We start from the raw sequence: 9862 nt of genomic DNA on the forward strand, positions 1-9862 counted from the left end.
TATTAGAATTAAATCTAGTGATTAATTTATTGTATGGTATAAATAATTATGTGTATTGTGATGATTTTGTATTGCTTTTTGAGTTTTGTTGGATGGCTTTCATATGAAAAATTTGAGCATACTTTTATAAAATCAATCACATAAAAAGATAAATAAAATATTTTATCTAAATAAATAATAATGTGTATCATATTGATTTTCTTATTGATTTTTGATTTTGATTGAAAATGATTTATGTCTAATGAAACTATACTTGATATCTTGATGAAAATGTAATAATGATTTAAAAGCATGCTTAACGAGTTTATATTTTGAACTTTTGCATGATAATTTTTGTGATCTTTTGAAAGTTCTTTTTTGGTGTTAATGAATGATGCATGGATTTGAAAGAAAAGAACATGCATATACGAAATCAATCAATAAGTTAAAACAAAAAGAAGGAAAGCATTTTTCTTAAAAATTTTCTTTTTCTTTATCTTATTGATTTTTCACTAAGAGACCAATAAAATTATTTATGCCATTTTGAATCTCTTGAAAGAAATGTTGAGATTTTGATGATTTTGACGATTTGAATTTGAATGAATTTTATCAAAATCATGATGTTGGTTTCTTGGAATTACAATTTTTTGAATCAAGATATCTTCTTTATACACCTATAATTTTTTTTATTCTTGGAAGAGATTTACTATATGAATAATGTTTTTGGTATTCAAGTGGTCTTATCTTTGATAACATGATTTCTTTGTATTTATGACACGAATGCCTTGAAATGATTGAAATATTTTACACTATTATGTTTTTCCCTTATTCTTTCTTGTTTATAATGATAAAAGGGGAAAAAGTTATGATCATGCATGGTAGGATGTAATTTGACAAATTGAAACCATCATGATGTAAAATATTTATGATTTGGAATGATGTATGTAATACTTATGCTTTTTATTATGATGATGTATGTGATGTATTGCATATGATGTGAATCATGATTGAAATTGCCTTGATTTAAATTCAAGGTTTATCTCAATTATGGTATTTTGAAATAAGAATGAATACTTTACCTTTGTCATGATTTGAAAATCATTGTAAAAGAAAAAAGAACTATAAAATTGTATTCTTCTCTTCTTTTCGACAATGACAAAGGGGGAGAAATATTGCTAGCTCAAGATGTAAAATTTGGAAACTTACACTTTGCAAAGGAGGCAAAATTGCTAGTTCAAACATTGCAAAGGAAGCAAAAATTTGCTAGCTTGAAAATTGCATGGAGAAAAAAGTGCTATCTTAATACCTAGCATATCTAAAACTTGATAGCTTGCTGTAACACTTGCTAAATTTACTAATTCATAAATTGTATGATGATAATATTTTTCATGCAATGATTTGAACTTATATCTTAAACACTTGAGAGTTGGAACTTCCCCTTTTTGATGATGATAAAGGGGGAGAAGTATGATCATGTTATGCATGATGACATATTGTAAATATTCATGATAAAATTTGCAATGACTTGAATTCAGCTTGAATTCAAAGTTATATCAATATGGCATATTGATAAGGGGAGTTTGTTTAAACTCCGGGAGTTAAGGTTAACTTCGTCATTAATTATTGTTATCATAAAAAAAGGGGGAGATTGTTGAATCTCGAATTTTGATGATAAAACCAATTGATAGGTGTTTATGATTTAATCTACATTTTGAGTGATGCAGAATGCTTCGATCAGGGAGAGAATTAAAGCAGGAAGAATCATGTTGGGCCGAAGGAAAACGTGTTAGAAGATTGGACGTCGGGCTGGAGGATCGGTCGACGTATCGACAGAAAGCTTCAGGCCATGGATTTAGGCATCAGGCCAAGAAGAGCAAATATTGCACTAAGGATATCGAAGTTGCGGAGGTCAATTGACAAATTGGGCAATAGGTTGTAAGAGAGGACGATGCGCCGAAGAATCGGACGAAGCGTCGATGGACCAATAACATACTGGACAACATGATTCATGCTTAGTAATAATTGTCTAGATCAAAGTATATTTTTGTGTGTGTAGGATTAACTACGATAGCAAGACATAAAGCAAAATGAAGTCCCAGAGTCAAGAACGCGATTTCGTTGGGAGTTTGAGAGTTCGTCGGAAGTCCGGATATTCGTCGAAAGTTCTATCAAAACCAACCAAGAAGTTCAGGAGCTTGCCAAAAAAGCTCATCAGAACTCACCAAGAAGATCATCGTGAAGTCCAGGAGCTTGCCGAAAGTCTGTCGGAACATTGCTGAGAGATCGTCAGAAGTTCACCGAAAAGATCGCCGGAAGAAATCAGACTTATCTTGCTTAGAATATGTCTTAGGAATCGTAGTTAGTACATAATTAGAGTTGGAATTGGGAGGTAATCCCATCAACTTTGTTAGAGGCCAACTGGGCCCGAAGTTGGACTGGTTTGGGCCGAATTCAAGGCCTAACCAGGGTGCTAAAACCCTGGCTAGCGGTGGCACCACCTGGGGAACAGCACCCTAGGATTCCTAGGCATTGGTACCGCTAGCAGTAGTGCAGCCAGCGGTGGTACTGCCCTTGTTCGGCGGTGGTACCGCCTAGTACCAGATCCTGCGACGGAAGTACCGCCCAGGAATGACGGTGGTACCGCCAATACCCAAGAAACCTTGGATGAGACCTTTTTAGGCTCCAAATTTGAATTAACTTGAAGCCTATAAATACCCCTCTCATCCCTGGTTAACAAACACAAGACTTGAGAGTAAAAGTAGAAAGATACGCTACTGCAATCTTGTATGAACTTCTCTCAAAAGTTCTAAGTGTTAGAATAGTTTAAGAGAGGAGTAAGTGGAGGTGTAAGGGTTATCTCCTAAACCCAATAAAAGGAGAATCAAGTTGTAAAAGGTGATTGGTCTTCAGATATTGAAGGAAGACCGATATTGGATGCCGGTGGCCTCGATGGAAGAGGAATTGGCGGAGTGGATGTAGGTCATGACGATCGAAGCACTATAAAAATCTGGTTTGCTTTACTTTGAGCAATTTACTTTAAACTATAAACGGCCTTCTCATTACTTGCTATGCTCCTCTTATTGCTTTCAAAGTTATGCATTTCTGAAATCAGTTTTATCGTATGAAATGAAGAAATTTTTGTAACCAACATGATTTGACCGCTGTACTAATTCCCCCATCCCCCCCCCCCCCCCCCCCCTCCTTAATGTCGACCCCTTTCCTAACAGTTAACAAGTTCAAAATTAGAAATAACTTTTACCAAATACTTTTAGACCATTGATGACATTTGTAAAACGGGTGTACATGTCCCCAATGGTCTCTTTTGGTTTCATACGAAATAATTCATAACTATGAACCAAAAAATTAATTTTTGACTCCTTAACCCTACTTGTGCCTTCATGTGTGATTTCAAGTGTGTGCTAAATCTCATAAGTTGTTTTGCGAATAGTAACTCGATTGAATTTATTTTTATCCAAAGAACAAAATAAAGTATTCATAGTTTTGGCATTTAAAGGAAAAGTCTTCTTCTCCAAATCATTCAATTTATTCATTAGAAGAGAAGACTTTTGAAATCCATTTTCAATGATATTTCATAACTCGAAATCCATAGAAATCAGAAAAATCCTCATTCTAGTTTTCTAATACGTGTAATCCATTCTATTGAATATAAGAGGATGTATGATAGAATGACCCTCTTGATTACCGATAAAAGCCATCCCAATTGGGTTTTAATCTAAGTAGAGAGTAATCTTGCTCTGATACCAATTGTTAGCACCAAGTCGACACTAAGAGGAGGAGGGGGGGGGGGTGTGTTTGAGTTAGTATTTTCGTAAAATCCTCAACGATTCAAAAATCTCATTTGATAAAATTGTATTGGAAAGATGAATTTAACTTGAAAACGTTCATAAGTATAGTGAATAAGTAAATTAGTTTGTAATATAAATGAAAAGCATAAAGTATATGCAAACCAAATTTATAGTGGTTCAATTGTCATGATCTACATCCACTCATGATTCCTCTTCACTCGAGGCCACCGACTTCTACTACAGGTTTTCCTTTAATAGGCGAAGACCAACTACTCTCTTACAACTCTTTCTCCTTTTCACAGGTTCAGGAGAGAACCTTTACACTTCTCTATTTTACACTTAGACATCACTTCTCCTTTTAGAAGAACTTCTAAATACTAGGAAGATGTGACTCTATACTAAGAAAGATTTATAACTTTTTTTATAAGGATTCTTTCCCCCTTTTTCAACTCAATTCTTACTTATCGATGCTGGAATAGATGGGTATTTATAGACCCAAAAATAACTTTAAAATTAGAGCAAAAAAAAGTCTCATCCCAGGTTTTTCGGGTCCTAACGGTACCACCGCCTGTGCTGGGTGGTACCACCATCTTTATTGGGTGGTACTACCGCTTGCAACACTGACACTGGACGGTACCACCGCCAGACCTTGCTACAAGACATTGAATGAGCCAAACAACAAGCCTAATTCAACCCTGATTCAGGCTCAATTGGCCTATAATTGAGTTGACATTATTTCATCCCAAAACTGACTCAATTAGTCCTAAATTAACTTGATCCAGACACACAATTATAAGCATGAATCCTATATTATCCGGCATGTCATTAGTTCGTCTGACGCTTCGTTCGATCCTTCGGCCTGATGCTCGAACTCATGACATGAAGCTTTCTGTCGATACGTCGATCAATCTTTTGGCCTGATATCTAATCTTCTAACATGTTCCACTATGACCCAACGTCTGATTCCTCATGCTTTAATTGATTTGCCTTTTCTGATCGAAGTTAGTCCTATGTCACTCAAAATACATATTAGATTGTAAACTCATTAATTGATTTCATCATCAAAATCCGAAATTCAATAGCCAATCCCGACGAACTTCTACCTCCCATCGTTATAGGCCTTTAATGATAGTACTGATCCGATAAAGCATATTACTACCTTCCGCATCCAAATGTTGTTATATGGCACCTCGGACACCCTAATATGCCATGCCTTCCTAATAACACTGAGAGGTCCGACATGAGAATAGTACACTTACTTAAAGTCGCTCTCAGTCAACTCCTTTGCTTTGCTCGTAAAGGAGTTTGAGCTCTACTTCCTTGGGAATATGTGCCCGAGACCATCAGCGATAATACTTCTTAGACTTAGGCAAGGAGAGGATTTTTTTTTTTTTTTTGACTTCGTCGCTCAATTTACTAACGAGATCCGAGTTATGCAAGAAGCCCATCCATCGCTTGTGATACAAGCCTTCACAATGAGGCTTAAGCCCTCTGACTTTTTTTTTTTTTATCATTGGTGGAGAGGCTATTAAATCTTGAATTTTGATGATGAAATTAATTAATGAGTTTATAGACTGATATGAGTTTATGATAAGAGATATAGGAGAAACTTCGATTATAGACTTGAGCTATCAAAAGGCAAATGATTGAAGTAGGAGAATCAAACGTTGGGCCGAAGAGCATCATGTCAGAGATTGGACGTGAGGTCGAAGGATGGACTTCATGCCATGAGTTCGGGCATCATGTTGGAAGAATGAGGTATTATGCTAAGAAGATCGAATATTGTAGGAGGTCAACATACTAATAGACCAGGCAATACATCGAGGGAAAAGAAAATGTGTTAGAGGTTCGGACTATTAGGACCATATTAACACTACGAGAGGGGGTGGGGTTGAATTAGTGCTTATATAAAATTACGTCGATTCAAAAAACTTTATTCAATAAAGCTCGTATCAGAAAGATATTTAACTTGAAAATGTTCGTAAGCATAGTGAATAAGTAAATTAGTTTGTAATAAGAATTAAAAGCATAAAGTAAATGTAAATTGATTTATAGTGGTTCGGTTGTCATAACTTACGTCCACTCCTAATTTCTTTTTACTCAAGGCCATCGGCTTCCACTACCGTTCTTCTTTCTAATAGACGAAGATCAACTACCCTTATAACTCTCTCTCCTTTTCACAGGATTAGGAGAGAACCTTTACACCTCTCTCTTTTATACTTAGACCTCACTTCTCCCTTTAGAAGAACTTTCTAAATGCTACGAAGAAGTAACTTACACTTCAAGAGAGATTACAATTTATTTTCGCAAGGATTCTTTCCCAATTTCTACTCTTTTTCTTGCTGCCTCAAGCATGAAAGAGTGGGGTATTTATAGACCACAAATAACTTTAAAAATGGAGTCAAAAGTGTCACATCCCTGGTTTTAGGGGTACTAGCGATACCAGCACCAGTACTTGGTAATACCATCACCTGCCAGTCTGACACTATGCAATACCACCACCTAATCTGGTGGTTCCATTGCTTGACATACTGTCACTAGGTGGTACCACCGCTTGACAGCCTTAAAGACTGGGCTTTTATCTTTTCTAGATCATAGGCGGTTCCACCGCCAGTTTGATAGTGCCACTGTCAGTTTGGCGATGCCACTACTGACCCAACTTTTGGATCACTGAATGAGCTTCCCTCTTGGACTAAAATAGTTCCAATTTAGGCCTAATTGGCTCGTAATTGAGTTAGTATGATTACACTAAAAACTAACTCAATTAGCCCCCTAAACTACTTCGATCTCAATAAATGATTATAAGCATGAATCCTATGTTGTCCGATATGTCATTGGTTCATCTAGCGTTTCGTCTGATCCTTCGGTGCATTGTCCTCTCCTTCGCCGTATTACATAATTAGCATGTTGACCTTTTGCAACATTCGATCTCCTTGGCGCAATATCCAATCCTTCGGCTCGATGCCCGAACTCATGGGAGAAAGTACTTCTATTGACACATCGACCGATCCTCCGGCTCGACGTCTAATCTTCTAACATGTTCACTTTGGCCCAATGTCTGATTCTTCCTTCTTCAATCAATTTGCCTTTTCTGATCGAAAATAGTTCTGTGTCTCTCAAATGCACATTATATTATAACTTTATCAATTGATTTTATCATCAAAATCCGGGATTCAACAATCTTCTCTTTTTTGATGATGACAACCAATTGATGATGAAGTTTAAACTAAACTCCCCCTATCAATATGCCATATTGAAAGAAACTTTGAATTTAAAAAATCATGAGAATTTCATGCATAATTTTAAATTATCAAGGTACATCACTATTGAATCTCGTATTTTGATGACGAAACCAATTGATAAGTGTTTATGATTTGATTTACGTTTTGAGTGATGCATTATGCTTTGATCAGGATAAGATAATTAAAGTAGGAAGAATCATTTTGGACCGGAGGAAAACATGTCAGAATATTAGACGTCGAGCCGGAGGATCGGTTGACGTATCGACAGAATGCTTCGAGCCATGGATTCAGGCTTCGAGCCAAGAAAAGCAGATATTGCGCCAAAGATATTGGAGTTGCGGAGGTTAACTGGTCAATTGGGCAATAGGCTGCAAGAGAGAACGATGTGCCGAAGAATCGGATGAAGCGTCGATGGACCAATGACATAAAGCAAGGCATTGACTACGATCGAAGCAAGGCATTCATGCTTAGTAATAATTATATAGATCGAAGTGTGTTTTATGTGTTCAGGATTAACTATGATAGCAAAGCATAAAGCAAAATAAAGTCTCGGAGTTGAGAACGAGATTTCGTTAAGAGTTCGAGAGTTCGTCGAAAGTCCGACGTTCATCGAAAGTTCTGCTGAAATTGACCGAGAAGTCCTAGAGCTCGCCAAAGAAGCTCGTCGGAACTTACCAAGAAGATTATCGTAAAGTCTAGGAGCTTGATGGGAGTCCGTTGGAATATTGCCGAGAGATCGTCAGAAGTTCGCCGGAAGATCGCCAGAAGCTTACTGGAAGAAATTGAACTTATTTTACTTAGAATATGTCTTAGGAATCGTAGTTAGAACATAATTAGAGTGTGATTTGGAATATAATCCTATCAACTCTGTTAGGGGCCAATTGGGCCCAAAATTAGGCTGGCTTAAGTCAGATTCAAGGCCCAACTAGGATGCTGAAAGCCTAACTAGCGGTGGCACCGCTTGGGAAACATCACCCCAGGAAATCTGGGCAGTGGTACCACCTAGTGGCAGGGTGCTAGGCGATGGTATCGCCCAGTGTAGTGTCAGTGTCAGACTGACATAGGCGGTGGTACTGCCCGTACCCGGGAAACCCGGGATGAGACTTTTTTAGGCTCCAAGTTTGAATCAACTTAAAGCCTATAAATACCCCTCTCATCCCTAATTAAGACACAAGCATAAAGAATTTAAAAATGGAAAAATACTATTGTAATCTTTTGTGAGAATCCTCCTCTTCTAGTCTAAGTGTTAGAATAGTTTGGGAGAGGAGTGAGTGGTTGTAAAGATTATCTCCTAAACCTGTAAAAAGGAGAAGAGGGGTGTAAGAAGGAGGTTGATCTTCGCCTATTAAAGAAAGATCGATAGTGGATGTCGGTGGCCTCGACGGAAGAGGAATCAACGGAGTGGATGTAGGTCACGACGACCGAACCACTATAAAAATATGATTTGCCTTTTCTTTTATGTAATTTATCTTACTACAAATCTCTTTACTTGCTTACTACTTTCAATACGTTTACGAATAAAAGTTATAAATATATATACATATCTAGTAGGTGTACAACTAATCACATATCACATGTGCAATCACACCATATGATCATGGACCACAGCCTAATGTGATAAAGCTTGAGCTAGTGGGTCCAATCACTCATATCATGATCTATACGTGCATCGGCACATCTCCATGCCCTGTGATCGTCTATCTCGTCCTCATCGGTTCTTTCAGCATCTCGACATATCTCCATGCATCGTGATTATTTGTCTCAGCATCGTGGGTTCCGTTATAGCCTCCACGCTCCCATTGTGCCTCTTCATATAATTATAATATAATCACAAGCACACAAGCTCGACAATAAATAAGAAAAAAATAGAGACTTGCAAGCCTCAATAATAATAATAATGATTACATCACACACATGCATCACTTCACACGGTCCAAGATCATCAGTCCACATCATATATCACATGTACATATTATTATATAGGACTACTAGATAAATAATAATAGTTAACTAAACCTTTTAATTAACTAATATTTTTTCTGAAATTCGAGACATGTAGGGTTTTTTTTTAATTATGAAGGGTATTTTAGTAATTTGGATAGAAAGGATAAACCTTAAAATTTTTGAATTTTCAAGGGGTAAAATTATCTTTTACCCAAAAAAACATAATTCCTTTCCATGCTGCTTTGTTGCATTGCGGCTTACGACGACTAGTGTGTGTGTTGGGGGGGTGGGGTGGGGGTTGCGGTGGCGGGGTGGCGTAGGGTGGGGGGAATGGGGTGGTGTGTGCCAAGCCGTCGCCCCTGTAGGCGAGCATCGCTATGGGTACTGTGCCCGTAGGCAACGTAGTGCCTGCACGTATAGTCATTTAGATTGAGAGAAAGAGTTCTTCGGGAGAATCCAATTAAAGCAAGACTCGAGTAGAAATTATATAGGCCTGATAATACTATGCTTGGTATATGGTCTCTAGGGTATTAGATAGACGAAGGACTATATGTATATGGTAACTAAGGACGGATAGGTCCAATGGATTAGATTCTCTTGTTTCATCTAGGGACAACGACGTAGTGGCCTAGTACGTCCATAATCGATGAGTCGAGTGAATTATTATGGAGATAATAATTCACTAAGTCAGAAAGAGTTCTGATAGGTATGACTCACAGCCAGCTCGATATTGGGCCTAGAGGGTCACACACATATGGTAGGTGTTGCGACAAGTAGAGATTCAGATATGAGATATCTGTTGGAGCTCCTATCTTATTAGATATCCAATAAGCCCCTGAATTATTGGATCCTATAGATGGAGATCTAGTAAGAGCCAATAAGAGATTATTG

The sequence above is a fragment of the Musa acuminata genome, chromosome BXJ3-8 (assembly GCF_036884655.1).
Source record: "Musa acuminata AAA Group cultivar baxijiao chromosome BXJ3-8, Cavendish_Baxijiao_AAA, whole genome shotgun sequence".
Classification (NCBI taxonomy): Eukaryota; Viridiplantae; Streptophyta; class Magnoliopsida; order Zingiberales; family Musaceae; genus Musa; species Musa acuminata.